Source organism: Bubalus bubalis, chromosome 21 (assembly GCF_019923935.1).
Source record: "Bubalus bubalis isolate 160015118507 breed Murrah chromosome 21, NDDB_SH_1, whole genome shotgun sequence".
In the NCBI taxonomy this organism is placed as follows: Eukaryota; Metazoa; Chordata; class Mammalia; order Artiodactyla; family Bovidae; genus Bubalus; species Bubalus bubalis.
The window spans coordinates 15636925-15651940 of NC_059177.1; the positions used below are offsets into that span (position 1 = coordinate 15636925).

Here is a 15016-nt window from a genome sequence, read left to right on the forward strand (position 1 = left end):
TGCAATGCAGGAGACCCAGGTTCGATCCCAAGATTTCCTGAAGAAGGGAATGAAAGGGAATGGCCACCCACTCCAGTATTCCTGCCTGGAGAATTCCATGGACAGAGGAGCCTAGCAGGCTGCAGTCTGTAGGATTGCTGTATGTCAATCCCAATTCATCCCATTCCCCACTGCCCCGCTTCTACCTTTGGTGTCCATACGTTTGTTCTCTATGCGTGTGTCTCTATTTCTGCTTTGCGAATAGGTTCATCTGTACAATTTTTCTATATCCCACATATATGCATTAATATATGATATTTGTTTTTCTCTTTCTAACTTATTTCACTCTGTATGACAGGCTCCGGGTCCATCCACGTCTCTACAGATGGCATAGTTTTGTTGTCTTGGAATGGATTTTTATATTTAAAGTTTTGATTTTGATTTCTTCGGAGAGCGATGCAATTTAATGGAAAACAGCAATGCTTTTATCTTACTAACTTCATTACCACAAGTGGTTACATGAGAAGGAAGTTGGACGCTGTAAGTCATGCACTCTTCTGGATTAAAACTCTTTATTTGACGGATGAGAGTTCTGTTGAAGTGTCTTAAGGAGAATTTGTTAAAAACTTGCAGGGTAAACTTCAGGGTGCAGTCTAAAGTTTGCAGAATCGGAACGGCTCCAGGAAGGAACATGTCCTTGAACCGTTTATTTTTGCAACATTTAATTTAGCAGCCATTATTTACATCAACACTTTGGAGTATTTTGGAGAATCAACAAAGCCTTCTTAAGAGCGGACTGATCCTCTGCTTGCAAGTCTGTTTTCTAGCTGCGAAATGGCTTTTTTAATCCTGCTTTTCAGAGGGAGGAAAACATTTCTGTTCAGTTAAGTGAAGGAAGAGGGGAGCTGTCTTCATGGTGTGCAAGGGCAGCGACCGCCCCGGAGGATGATCTGGCCCCTCCCCTTAGAGGAGGGGAGCAGGGAGAGGGTCTTTGGAATCTGGTGAATTCCCACTCATCTATGTTTTCGTGGGACCCCTGGGTGAAAGCAGGGGTGAAGGGTGCATTAGAAAGCCCCTTCTGGTTTCACGAGAACATGATTTAGGACAACTAGAAACTATAACAATTGAGTCATCTTTTCTCTCCAAAGAGATGGCTGGGGACTTTCCCACCTGCCTTTGGAGCAGAAGCAACAAAACCCCAGTCAATTAGCCAATATCCATCGACTGAGGAGGACCGCATCTCGGTGTGGGAATGGCTGGGGAAGCAGCCTGAAAGGAGATCCATCTGGCAGGGAAGGGAAGATGAATCCAAAGACCGGGAGATCTGGACCGGCTGGGCCACACTGGGCTTTGCAGACAGGGGCACGGAGGGCCGGGATGAGCAAGCGGCAGATGTCACCCCTGCTTCACAGTCCTGACCTCAAGTCCAGCAGCCTCAGGCAGACAGACAGTGGCTGGATGAGCTGCTCTGTGCCCCAGGCAGGAGGGAGAGTGCTTTGCCAGCAAAACCTGCAAGTCATCCTGCGCAACTGCAGGGCTGCAGGGGGCGGGAGGAGGGGAGCATCTCATCCGTTTTCATTTCCACATAGAACTCCCTGCAAGGTTTCAGTGCAGTCTGAACCACAGGCTGACTTTCTCCATCACACTCACAGACGCACAGACGTTCTGTTCTCACCCAGAGGGTTCACTCTCCTGCAGTCACAAGCACTTAGAGAGGATGCATTTGGTTGGGTCCATGAAGCGATGGCTGGATAGAGTTCACTGTTTTAATGAAGCTAGTTGCAAACCTCTAAAAATTAGGAAATTTCACATATAAGGCCAGTCTTCCTGCTTCTCTTGGAAGCGAGAAGCTCTGGGACTCTGGGCCAAGTCCCTGCACAGTCTTGGAGAGAGTGTGTCGTCTCTAGGGACCGCGGTCCCTATTTCTCCCATTTTCCACATACCATGTATATACCTGGCTGTCCAGGGCCACAAGTTCATGAGCACTCAGCTTGCACCTGCAGAGGTGGATGGCAAGTGGGTGGCCTTCTGCCCCCTGGACCACCTTCCCAGGGAGGGGTGCCTCCTCTGCCTCTAGCATCCCAGCCTGAGGCCATCATGGCCCTTCGCACCCTGTGTTGAAGTGATCCGTTTACACCACAAGGATTGCAATCATTTATGGGCATTGGTTTAAATCTCCTTCCTCTTGCGTGGGCTCAGATTTGATCTCCTTTGGAGACACATACTGAGACATGATTCCCCTCTTCTGTGACCCAAGGAAGGCTGAGTAGATCCAGTGATTTATCTTGTTTTGGAGATGAAGAAACCAGGTCTCAGAACAGTCTCCCAGGGTGACACAGCTCACAGGCACACGGGATGATCCTTCAGGCAAAGCCTCCTTCTGGAGCACCATCCCCCATGGGAATGGCCCCCGCAGCTCCCACCGGCAGGGAATCAGGTGGTGGAGGGGCAGGGGCAGTGACCCGGGGAGCTGCCACAGCACAGGCACACCCGGCCCCCAGAGCACCCTTCCAGAGGGATCCTGTGCAGGTGGCTGCCCCCAAAACCTGGGGGCCAGCAGCTCAGTCAGCCCATGCCCTGCTCGGCCTCCACATTCAGATCTCTCAGCACTCCACGTTCACGTTCAGAGCGCTGAATCGGGACTCAGCGGGAGAGGGAGTCAGTTGCACTCACCCTTGTTTCCAGCTCAAGGCCACCATCCAGGAGCCGCTCCCTCTGCAGGATGGGAAGTGGGCCAGGAAGACAGAGTAGGTAGAGGAGAGTGAAGGACTGTGAGAAAAAGCTTCTTTATTTCTCTAACTCCTTTTCCAGTCTATTCAGGGCCATCCTGGGTGTCCCATGGCCAGAAGGCAGGCCCTGCAGCTCTGGGTGTATGTGGAGGCTCTGGGCTGACATGGATGACAGCTTTGAAAGGGTGTCATGGAAGAACTCCTGAAGACTGTGATCTTTCTTTTTTTAATTTTTAAATTTTTTATTTTTTATTGAAATATAGTTGATGTACAATTTTATATAAGTTTCAGGTATACAATATAGTGATTCACAGTCAGTTGAGCTTATACTCCGTTTATTGTTATTATAAAATATTTGCTAGGGTTCCTGTGTTGTACAATATATCCCTGAACCTTATTTTCTACCTAATTGTTTGTACCTCTTCATCCTTTACTGCCCCTCCCTCCTTCCCTCTCTTCACTGGTTACCATCAATTTGCTCTGAGTCAGGTTCTTTTCTGTTATATTCATTAGTTGGTCATATTTTTTAGATTCCACATATAAGTGATATCAGACAGTATTTGTCTTCCTCTGTCTGCCTTATTTCACTTAGCATAATACCCTCCGGTTCCATCCATGTTGCTGCCAATGGGAAGATTTCACTCTTTTTGTATGGTTGAGTAGTACTGATCCTGAGACTGACGAAATTGCCCAAATGGCATCCTGTTATCTCACCTATCTTGCCTATCTTCTCAAAGCTGCGAGACCACCAGATTCCAGACCTCTGGCTATGTGACCACCCCTTCAGAGAATTTTTCATTGGTGGGGTATGAGAAGAACTCTGTCAGAAAGGGAGAATGCTGGTTCTCCTTAAGGGCCAGTCACCCTCTCTTTTCCCTCTAATAAATTTCCCTTTTCTTGCCTGACTGCCTGGCTCGCTTTCTTTTTCTCTGCACTCTCCTTACAGCTTATGTATCTTGGCAGTTGTAAATAATGCTGCTATGAACACTGGGGTGCACATCTCCTTTTGAAATAGTGTTTTTGTGGGTTTTATATATATATACCTAGCACTGAAGACTGTGATCTTGAAGCACAAGTTTGCAAGCCCAAGGGGTGGTGTACAGTGCACGTGTGTTGTGTATGGGGGTCAGGTAGGTCCCCCTCGTAAGGGCTCCAAGTGACCTCACATGTCCCCAGTGAAGGGTAGTTGCTTTGGGCAATGCTGGTTGACCAGTTATCCTGATAACAGGACGCTTCATGTATTGGAAAAATAAGAAAGGATTTGTTTTGTTTTTGCTCTGCCTGTGCCCTTTTCCAGCTGCTGGGCTTCAGGTAGCCCAGAACCTCTCTGTCACATGGGGGGACTGCCTCCTGCCCTCCCCGCCCTTCCATTTCACTGTGACCTCAATATGATAGCATTCATGTTGTGAAAGTATTTTGCAAGCTGTCCAGGGCTTTGCCAAAAATGAAGTACACGGTTAAAACCCAAATCCTTCATCACAACCATCCGAAGCTCAGCTGGCTGTGTGGGGAGCCGGCCTTCTTTGGGCACTGTCTGTCCAGTCCTATTTCATTTCCTCAACAATTGGCATCAGCCTTAGCCTTCTCTTTTGGGTTAATAGGAAGTGGCATACCTTCTCAGAGTATCAAGTGGGCTAGAAGACTGGGATGGGGGAGATCATGACTTTTCTGTTAAAACAAATACACATGATCATGTGGAATGTAGAAGTTCATGAATTTTAATGTTAAAAAAAAGAGCAAAGAAATGTCCCTGTGGAGAGATGGGAAGTCGAGGCTGCATGGCGCTGCTTCCTGAGAGGACTCGGGGACTTCAGCACTGTCCTCTGCGGTTACAGATGTTTTAGTGGGAAGCGTGGGACACATTGTCAAGTGCAGGAGGCTGTGTGCTGTGCCGGCTCTGCAAGAGGAGCAAGAGTCAGGAACGAGCCTGGCCTGGGGGTGCCCCGCAGAGGAGCAGCGGCCTTCCTAGGCTATATGGGAGTGCAGACAGAGGCATCAGAGAAAGAGAGCTCTGGTCTGGTTGGAATGATGGGGATAATCTGAGGAGGCTTCCTGGAGGAGGAGGAAGGGTGGGACATGAGATTTGAGGACTCCAGGAACACATGCTCAGAAGTGCAAGTCAAGCTTGGTCACTGGCAGGAGAATCAGACCTCGCTAAGGGTTTGGAGAGAGGGCACGTGGCAGATGCGAACAGGACCCCTGGTGAGGAATCTGGGATGAGTACAACAGGTCTTGGAAGTCCCAGAAATTATTTGAGCAGCAAAATGACAGTGTTGAAATTCACTCTAGGGTGATGAATTTCGTGTTGGAGATGGATTTCTAGTTGTTTCTTTTGCTCAGATAGTTGGCCAAACTAGGGCGGGGGTGGGAGGGTTGGGGAATAGTCCTTTTATGGTTCTCTCCTTCCAGAAGAAAAGAAATCCCTCTGATTTCTGAGAGAAATATTCTCTTAGTTTAAACGCAGCCAACATTTCACAAAAACCTTTATTTCTTCTTGTACTCAGATGGAACTGTGGCCCAGAGGGGCCAAGGACCTCGCCTCCTGTTGCCCAGCAAATTTGAGATGACATTGAACAGCAAGAGTCACAGGTCATTGAGGTAGATGGGTCCCGGCAGGTCCTCCAGAAAGGCGGGCGCCATATGCATCACACAATATTGCCATGGAGCATGATGCTTTTCTTTATGCATGAGCTCTCTACAGGAGCCCCAGCCCACAGGCTGAGCAGATGGGCATGGCAGCAACCTCCTTCCTCACTGCTTGTGGGGGAATTTGGCCCCTCAGATCTTCTAGACCAGTAAGACTTCACAGTAGATTTCAAGTCTTGCTGAAGAATAAGATCCACCCCGCACCTGGACACACATCTAGTCTTTCCACCTGGAATGGAACATGTAAAATACCTCGAGACTGTAGCTAGAAGCTGGCGGCCAAGACCCCTGTGCTGGGCAGGGCCCAGGGCAACCGAACACGTCTCAGCCTCTGCCCCCACTGCAGCCTCCTTGACCCCCATCTTTTATTTATTTATTTGTTTGGTCGCGCTGGGTCTTAACTGGCATGCAGGATCTTAAGTTACAGCATGTGGGATCTCGTTCCCTGACCAGGGATTGAACCTGAGCCCCCTGCATTGGAAGTGTGGAGTCTTAGCCACTGGACCACCAGGGAAGTCCCACCCTGCCCCTCGTCTTATCCTGTTCTCTCCTTACCACTTCCTGGGCTGCCATCAAGGCTATGAATGGCAATATGATCAATACTCCAGCTCCATGTATATCTGTTAATTGACTCGTCAAACATGTATGAAGTGCCAGCTGGATTTCCAGCACCCTCTAAATGGTTGGGTAGAGGAAGGAACATCACAGAGGCAATGCCCACTCTCCTGAGGGAATTGGGAGCAAGATGTGGAAATAACCTTAGCATGCACATGCGCGTGCACACACACCCACACACACCCACACACACCCACACACACCCATCCGCCCACCACAGCAGGCTAAGATCTCTCTGCACCACAGAGGAAAAGTCCAAATACTTCAGGAGAGGATTCCAGGCCATCAGTTTCAGCCCCAAGAGGTGGGCGACAGGGGAGAGCTCTCTGAGGATGGGCCCTTTGTGCTCAGACCTAGACGAAGAAACATTGGCCGTTGGCCGAGGGAAGGCAGAGGCTTTGAGGGGAGAGGGAGGATTAGGTGTGAGAGCCCCAAAATGAAATCCCAAGCTCAGGAGGCAGCAGAAACCCTGAGAGGCAGGTGTGGGTGGAGCTGGGACCAGCCGGAGCAGTATTGGGGTGTTGGGCGGGGTGTGGCAGTATCCCAACCTGGCCTCACTGCTGTGGGCCCGGCAGATACTCAGAGCCCAAAGCCTGCCTTTCCTGACCTTGCTTAGATAAACCCCGATGTCGGCTGGGGCTGCCCGGTCTGCTCTGATCACAGCCGCCCCCGGGGCCTGGTTCAGATAATGGGGATTTCTTCTCTGTCTTCTCTGCTCGTCTCTGACTCTTCTGATACCTTCACTTTTATTTTTATCCATCACTGAGCACACATCTTTCTTGGTTCTACTCCCTAAGCAACCACAGGCACAAAACAGTTGCTTCTAACAGAATCTTTATTAACGATCTGTGGATTGTGAAGAGTCTTGTCAAACATGCTCCCAGACAAGTTAGAGTCGAGGGATCAGGCTCCCTGTCCTTAACCCTTGGCTGCTCAGCAGCTACCTGGTCCCACTTGGCACCAGGCACGTGTCACCTTCGGCTCTCCTCTGCCTCCTCCCCGTCCTCCTCCTCCGGAGAGCACCAGAGTCTTCTCTCTCTCTTGCTGTCCCTTCACTCCTGACCCACAAAGGAGCTCCCCGACTACCCAGGGGTCTTTGGTTTAACCAGGAGCTTCCCTCCTTAGAAGACAGTTGTGGCTCTAGGCAGCACACCCTCTCCCCAGTCCACCACACATATCTGCAGAGGAGGGACTTTGGAGGACATCCTCCCCACATCTGTCATTGTACGACCGAGGCCCAGGGCTCAAGGAGAAGGGGTGACTTGCCAAAACCCTAGCTGTGATCAGATCAGGGCCTGGAAGACAGAATCCTCTCCACACTGTGTGAATATGTGTGTGTGTGTGTGTGTGTGTGTGTGTGTGTGTGTATGTCGGGGCCGGGGTTGGGGGTGGGGTGGCGTCAGGGCAGAGGTCCTGGGCTTGCTGTCCCCAGCTTTGGTGTGGATCCCCAAGCGAGGCGAGGTGAGGCAGCAGACTTGCTGACCTGCGCTGTTCTCCTCCCCAGCCCCTCGATCCCCACAGCCATGCACACATGCCCAGCCCATAAATATCTTATTTTGTGTTCCTGCCAGCCCCCACTAATAGGGATAATGCTTCCTGAGGAGCAGCCCAAAGCTGCATTAGTCGCAGATGTTTGATTGATTTAAAACAAAGAGCCTGACCACCAACCTCTCTCTTCGGTTTCTCTTCCTGCCACTTTGCTTGCAGGGTTATCTCTGAAATGCAATTAAGGGGCCTAAAAGTACATTTTCAGGAAGATGCAGAATTGATGAGGGGAGCTGGCCCCTGTGGGTGCCTCGGATTGTTCCAGGTCCAGGGAAGGGAGTGTGGACCCTGCCCAGAGCTGCGACCACGCCCACCAAAGTCCTGGGTCTCCAGGGTAAAATCCGCAGCCAGCAGTCCAGGAGGCTTGGTGGGAGGGGCTGCCTTTCCAGTGGAGCTGCTGCCCCTTCTGGGGTCCTGTGGTTTTCAGCTCTTTAGGGGAGGCCTCCGGGAGGAAGCGGGACCACGGGTCCACAGACTGTTCTGAGGGCTGCCAGCTACGGAACTTCCGGCGAACATCCTATGGGTGTCAGGTTTGACCAGGACCAAGCCTAGGGATCTTGGGGCTGGAGAAAATGGTATTTACCAGAATGTCTTTTAGGAAATGTTGCAAGGTTGACAGGAAGTGTCCAAGATGGCGAGCATGTGGTTTGGAGAATGCCCAAGGGTGGCCCAGGTTGCAGAGAGCAGCGCTGAAGGGCATCTGCTTGGCAAGTGGTGTGTGGAGTTGGGAACAGGGGCTGACCCTTCCCCTGTCCTCCACTTCTCTGCTCCCTCCGAGACATCCCCCTGTGTTGAACACACTGTTTGAAAATGTGAGGTTTAAAGGGATACTTAGCCTGCGCAGCCTGGAAACTCTCCCCATTCCTGTTTACCAGCACCAGAAAGAGAACAAGATCACCTTCTGCCAAGGTCACTGGAGAAAAATTCACCCTGGACATTTCATTCCACCCAGACCAGGAAGAATGGGCCAGGCGTTGACAGTTGGAGGTGCAGAGAAAGGGCCTTTCTGCTAATGGTGCACAGGAAGAAGTGAGAATTTGTGGTGTAGGTATGGGAAGTAGCAAATATTTGGTTTGCTGAAGCATTGAGACAGCCGTGGTGAATTTCAGTGTCGTGCTCAGAAGTTTGGGATCTAGTTGCTTGACAGTGGTGAGCCATAGGTGGCTCTAGGGAGAGGAGAGACAGAGTTAGAAAGAGGCTTCTCAAAGACTTCACTAGTGGCTCTGACAGCAAAGAATCTGCCTGCAATGTGGGAGGCCCAGGTTTGATCCCTGGCTCAGAAGATGCCCTGGAGAAGGGATGGCTATCCACTCCATTTACGCTCGCCTGGAGAACTCCACGGTCAGAGGAGCCTGGCGGGCTACAGTGCACAGCGTTGTAGAGTTGGATGCGACTCAGTGACTCACACTTTCACTTTTCTCCTAAAGACTAATCTGGTTGGGAATGGGGAGAGAAGGTAAATGCCTTTGTGATAATTATCAGCATCCCTGAGTCTCTGAGGGGGAAATTTATCCCAAACTATAGAACACACAGCTTTGATGTTCAATGGGACAAGTACCTCAGTCACCTTACCTGCTGCCAACATGTCCTCCACCGTGTCTGTCTCTCCACCCTTCTGGAAACTTCCAGACAATTCCAGCTTTCCCTGGTTACCCACTCTGCTTCTTTGAGGAGCTCATGGCACTCAGTCACACCATTCCCCCGTCATCTGCTGAACTTTCAGACCTTCCCCTCATTCATCCAAGACTTGAGCAAGAAGGATTGCTCTCTTCCTCTGGCCTTTGTCCTAGGAGATGTCAGTTTCTGGCTCCCAGTCCTCTCAGCCTCTCAACCTCTTCAGCAACCGTCTCCTTCACTCTTAGCACCCTCCCAGCTGCAGCCTGGACCTCATCCTCACTGTGACTGCATGGCTTCCAAAGCCACCAAATCAAACCCGTCTTAATCGAGGGTGTGGCACACACTGTGGCCCACTGATTGTTTTTGTGAATAAAGTTTTATTGGCACACAGCCCTCCCCATTCATGTACTTACTTTGGATGGAGTTCAATAGTTACAACAGAGACTGTATGGCCCACGAAGCATGAAATACTCACTATGTGGCCCTTTACAGGAAGGACCTTGATTCCTAAAGTCTGCATCCCACATTTCTCTCCTTTCCTCCCCGCCCCCCCTCCTGATCCAGGCCAGGTTCACAATGTTGATGCCTCTTTCTGCTATTATCCCCATTCTGTGGTCCCCTCTGGGTAAGCCCAACTACCCACTTCCTCTTTCCCTACTGCAAACTGAGAGCTACTGCAGAGACTTCCCCCACAGGGCAGATTGATTCCATCCTACATTTTTTCTTTAATTTTCTTTATTAATTATTTGCTGTGCCATGTGGCTTGCAGGATCCTATTTCCCTGAGGTGAACTCTCCTGGTCTTGTGGAAGTCATTTTCTTTCTTTCTTTTTTAAATAGTTATTTATTTGACTGTGTGAGGTCTTAGTTGCAGCTGTGGGATCTTTAGTTGTGGCATGTGCAATCTGGTTCCCCGACCAATGATTGAACGTGGGGCCCCTGCTTTGGGAGTGTGGAGTCAGCCACTGAACCACCAGGGAAGTCTCTAGAGGTGATTTTCTATCTGATTTCTGCGTATTCCTGGCATTTAGACTGGGAGCAGAGGCAGTGTCTGGTTTGGATCCCCACTGGGCCTCCCCCATGCCCAGCTCAGTGTTTGGCCCACTGTGGACACTAAATCAATATCCATTGTATATCTAACCCAGTCATAGTGGGATTGGGTCAGTTCACTGAGTACAAAAGCAGTGATTCTTGATGGGAACAAATGTCAGAATCTCCTTGAGAGGATTTCCAAAGCGAACCTTGTCAATGGTTTTATCTCCATCCTCAAGATTCCTTCTTGAGGGGAAAAGGGTGATGTGTGAATATTTTATTCCTTTCTCTCACAGGAAGATGAGTTATATGAATTTTGTGGCTATTTGGTTGGCAGTAAAGAGTCCTTGGATGACAAAGTCTCTGGCATCATATGACCCTGGGTTCAAATTTTAGCTTTGCCATTGTACAGGCCTGTTTTTTGTTTTTAATTGAAGGATAATTGCTTTACAATATTGCATTGGTTTCTGCCATACCTTAACATGAATCAGTCATAAGTACATATATGTCCCCTCCCTCCTGAAGCTTCCACCCCTTCCCACCCCTCTAGATTGTTACAGAGCCCCGCTTTGAGTTCCTTGAGTCATACAGCAAATTCCCATTAGTTATATCTGTTTTACACATGTTAGTGTATATGTTTCCATACTACTCCCTCCATTCATCCCACCCTCTACATCCTCCCCCTCCCCGCTCCCATGTCCATAAGTCTGTCCTCTGTGTCTGTCTCTCCATTGTTTCCCTGCAAATAGGTTCATCAGTACTATCTTTCTAGAGTCTGTATATATGCATTAGTATGTATTTGTTTTTCTGACTTCCTTCAGTCTGTATAATAGTCTCTAGGGTCGTGGATAGACACGACTTTTTGAGTCTCTTTGAGTCTCTGTTTTCTACTTCGTTAATTAGGGATCAGAAGATCTATTTCTTAGGGAGATCTGGGGAAATGCTAGGTGTCTGACGGTGGACAGAAGCCATGTGAGACTGACTGCCCCTCCCTTCCTGACTCACAGTCAGAAAGTCACTTGTTTCAATGCCTTTTCATCCTGTTTGTTATTCCTTGAACAAGGTTGCTGAAGACCCTCCCAGGAAGCTTTATTTCAACTTCGCCCTCTTGCCTTCCTGGGTCTTACTTTGGTTTGTCTTCCATTCTGCAGATCCTGAGAGGGAGGCGGAAAAGATGAAGTTGTTTGTCAGAGGTTTTTGCTAACCATACAATTGGGTTTTCTGCAGAATGATTCATGGAGCTGAATTTACAGCTGAAGTTGTAGATCTGTTTTTAGAAATTATTAGCAGGCATTAAACAAAAGCAGGCTTTATTAATAATTCACCAGAATAAAAAGATATGGTGTAATATCTCACAACTGTAACCTCTAATGCTGGGATAAGTATTCCATTTATTTGTGGGTTTCTTCTGTTTTTTCTTCCCTTTGACTCAAGAAAGACCCAAATCCTCTGTACACTAAAAGAAAGAAAGGTCTAAGTGGGTATATTTATCAGATGAGCAGAGCATGATTCTGCCTCTAGAGTCAGAGACACAGGACACATTCTGGGTGCCTGTGCTGTGCTGTGCTTAGTCGCTCAACCATGTCCAGCTCTTTGCAACCCCATGGACTGTAGCCCGCCAGGCTCCTCTGTCCATGCAGATTCTCCAGGCAAGATTGCTGGTGTGGATTGCCAGGCCATCCTCAAGGGGATCTTCCCAGCCTAGGAATTGAACCCAGGTCTCCCGTACTGCAGGCAGATTCTTTACTGTCTGACCCACCAGGGAAGCCCAGAAATAAAGTGGAATCATCTGAAGCAAAAATAGGGAATGACGGTCTATGTTAGGGGTGTAACATTCTGCTTCTCAGGCCCCTGATATTTTTTGTTTTTCTTTTCTTTTTCCTCTGCTTTGCTTTAGCTTCAAAGCCTCATTAATTCATGGATGTAGCAGACCCCACAGCCACACCCATATCTTTCTGTCTCCACAGGAGCACAGAGGAAAGGCCATGTTTTGATGACCCAGAGAGAAGGTAGCTGACTGCCAGCCAGGACAGGAGGTCTCACCGGAAACCAAGCCTGGCACATCAGTCTTAGACATCTAACCTTCAGAAATATGAGAAAAAATGTCTGTTGTTTAAGCTACCCAGTCTGTAGCATCTTGTTATGGCAGTCCAAGCAGACAACAGATGTATTAATCTTCACCAGTATCCCATAGCCCTCTGACCTTAGACATGACCAGAGGTTTGATCTATGAAGCAGGAGCAGGAGCAACATCTGTGAGCCATGGTTATAGAACATTATTAATCAGGACATCTCACACTTTTACTGGTGTCAGTGCTGTGAAGACTCAACCCTTATTTCAGTAAAACAGCTCAAGCCATCTCCAGCTTGCTGAAGTCAACCTTCATAACACAATGGCCTTAAAGTGTGTATAGGAGGATATATACCCCAGGATAACCAGGAATCACTTGGAAATTAAAGACAGTAATGGTGTACTTGGCTTCCTTGATGATAAAATATGACTCCTGTTGTCTGAACTGTATAGTAGTAATAAGGAAATAGGTGAAACAGAATCAAGAAATGAAAAATATATCCTAGTGTGCGTGCGTGTGTGAGTGCTAGGTCACCTCAATCATGTCCGACTCTTGTGATCCCATGGACTGTAGTCTGCCAGGCTCCTCTGTCCATGGGATTCTCCAGGCAAGAATACTGGAGTGGGTTGTCATGCCCTCTCCAGGGGATCTTCCCATCTCAGGAACCAAACCTGTGTCTCAAGTCTCCTGCATTGACAGCCAGGTTCTTTACCACTAGTTCCCCCTGGGAAGCCCACATCCTAGTGCTTTTGTATTTTAATGTATAAAACAATAGTTATCTAGGAATTCCCTAGTAGTCCAGTGGTTAGGGCTCTGCGTTTCCACTGCAGGGGGCATGGGTTTGATCCCTGGTCAGGGAACTAAGTTTCAGCATCCCACATGCCTTGTTGTGAGGCCAAAACAAACAAACAAAAAAGTAAAAACAACAACAAAATCCCACAAAAATCGGAACAGCTGGTATTTACATGAAATGAGATCATGATATTTTATTTGATAAATTAGAGTGACATCACTGATGATCCATCAGTAGGAAATAAAGTTGGATTCTTATGTTACACTTCACACAAAAATATATTCCAGATGTATTAAAGACTTCAGCATAAAAAATAAAATTGTGAACTTTCCATTTCCCGCCAAGATGGCATAACCCAGTTTCTCCCATTTCCTCTTACAACTAAAAATCACAACACATTTGTTTAGGAAGACTCTGAAAGGTGGAAAAAAGAAAGGCTACCTAAGAACCTCTGTGCTCTGATTCCACCTTCACGTGCTCTGGTGGTGTCAGAGACAGGGGCCAACAGGGAAGTAATTTTCCTTCCCACTTCCACCGTGTGGAAGCAGGAGTTCTCAACATGTTATTTCCCTTGCAGGGATAGCACTGCTGGGAGCCGGTAGGGAGCTGATCTTCCATCCCCCACCAGTAGAGGGAGGCAGTGCTCCAGTCCTCTGCCTTGGCAATATCAGGGCCATCCTGGGTACCTGATCCTGTAGCCCCACCCCGCAGTACAAGGCTTCACAAGGTGGTGGCAGGCTTGTCCCTCCACCCTTCACCCTCTGCTCTGGGTGTCCGCAGGCCCAAAGGAGGGCTGGACTACCACACCCACCTGGCATTATGAAATGGAGTGAACAGAGTGGGAGGTGGGAATTGTTGGCACTCTGCCTGCCAAACCCCAACCCTCTCCCCCCCCACCCTCTCCCCCCACCCACCAATTCCCCCCGCAGGGCTCAGTGGGGAACTGAAGTTGCACATTCATTGGAGGCGAAAGAGGTGGTGCTGGTCAGTCCCCCCTTTCTAACTAGGAAGCCCTCCATGGGGCCAGGAGGCAGCTGAACCTCTACTACATCTGTCTGCAATGAGGCAGTAAGAATCAGTGTTCTTTGGCTGGGGTCGTGTCCCTGGAGCCCAGAGGGGACATATACATGCCACACCTCCAAATCAGGTCTGCCTGCTGAAAAACAAGATCAAATACAATCCAGAGCCTCATGATATAATATCCAGAATGTCTAGAACACAATAAACTCATCACATCAAGAACCAGGAAATTGACAGCTTGAATAAGAAAAGACATTTCAGTTCAGTCACTCAGTCGTGTCCAACTCTGCGATCCCAAGGACTGCAGCATGCCAGGCCTCCCTGTCCATCACCAACTCCCGGAGTTTACTCAGACTCATGCCCATTAAGTTGGTGATGCCATCCAACCATCTCATCCACAGTCATCCTCTTCTCCTCCCCGCTTCAAACTTTCCATCAGGGTCTTTTCTAATGAGTCAGCTCTTTGCATCAGGTGGCCAAAGTATTGGAGTTTCAGCTTCAACATCAGTCCTTCCAATGAATATTCAGGACTGATTTCCTTTAGGATGGACTGGTTGGATCTCCTTGCAGTCCACACACAGATAAATCAGATGTTCAGATGTTGAAATTATCCAATAAAGAGGTTAAAGCAGCCATCATGAAAATACATCAGCAAGTATTGAAACATTCTCGTGAAGCAAATTTAAAAATCTCAGGAAAGGAAAAAGTTATTTAAAAAAGAAGAAGAGCTAAAAGGGGATTATAGAAGTAAAGAATACTAAGTGAAATAAAATTATAAAAATCCTAGAGAAAAATTTAGGTGACTATATCTTTAACTGTGAAGAGTCTGTTTTTTTAAAAACATATTAATTTCCTTATTTTGGCTGCATCGGGTCCTAGCTGTGCCATGCGGGATCTTCACTGCTTTCTGTAGATCTTTTATTTCGGCTTAGTTCCCCCACAGCATGTAGGATCTAGTGCCCTAACCAC

General features: G+C 48.4%; 1 long non-coding RNA gene across 1 annotated transcript; it reads left to right on the forward strand.

Annotated features, from left to right (window-relative positions):
* Positions 1–340: 340 nt before the first annotated feature.
* LOC123330975 lies at positions 341–12639 on the forward strand. Its single transcript, XR_006547342.2, has 2 exons — positions 341–519; positions 12130–12639. It is a non-coding gene; the product is annotated as an uncharacterized LOC123330975 (long non-coding RNA).
* The last annotated feature ends 2377 nt before the right edge of the window (positions 12640–15016 follow it).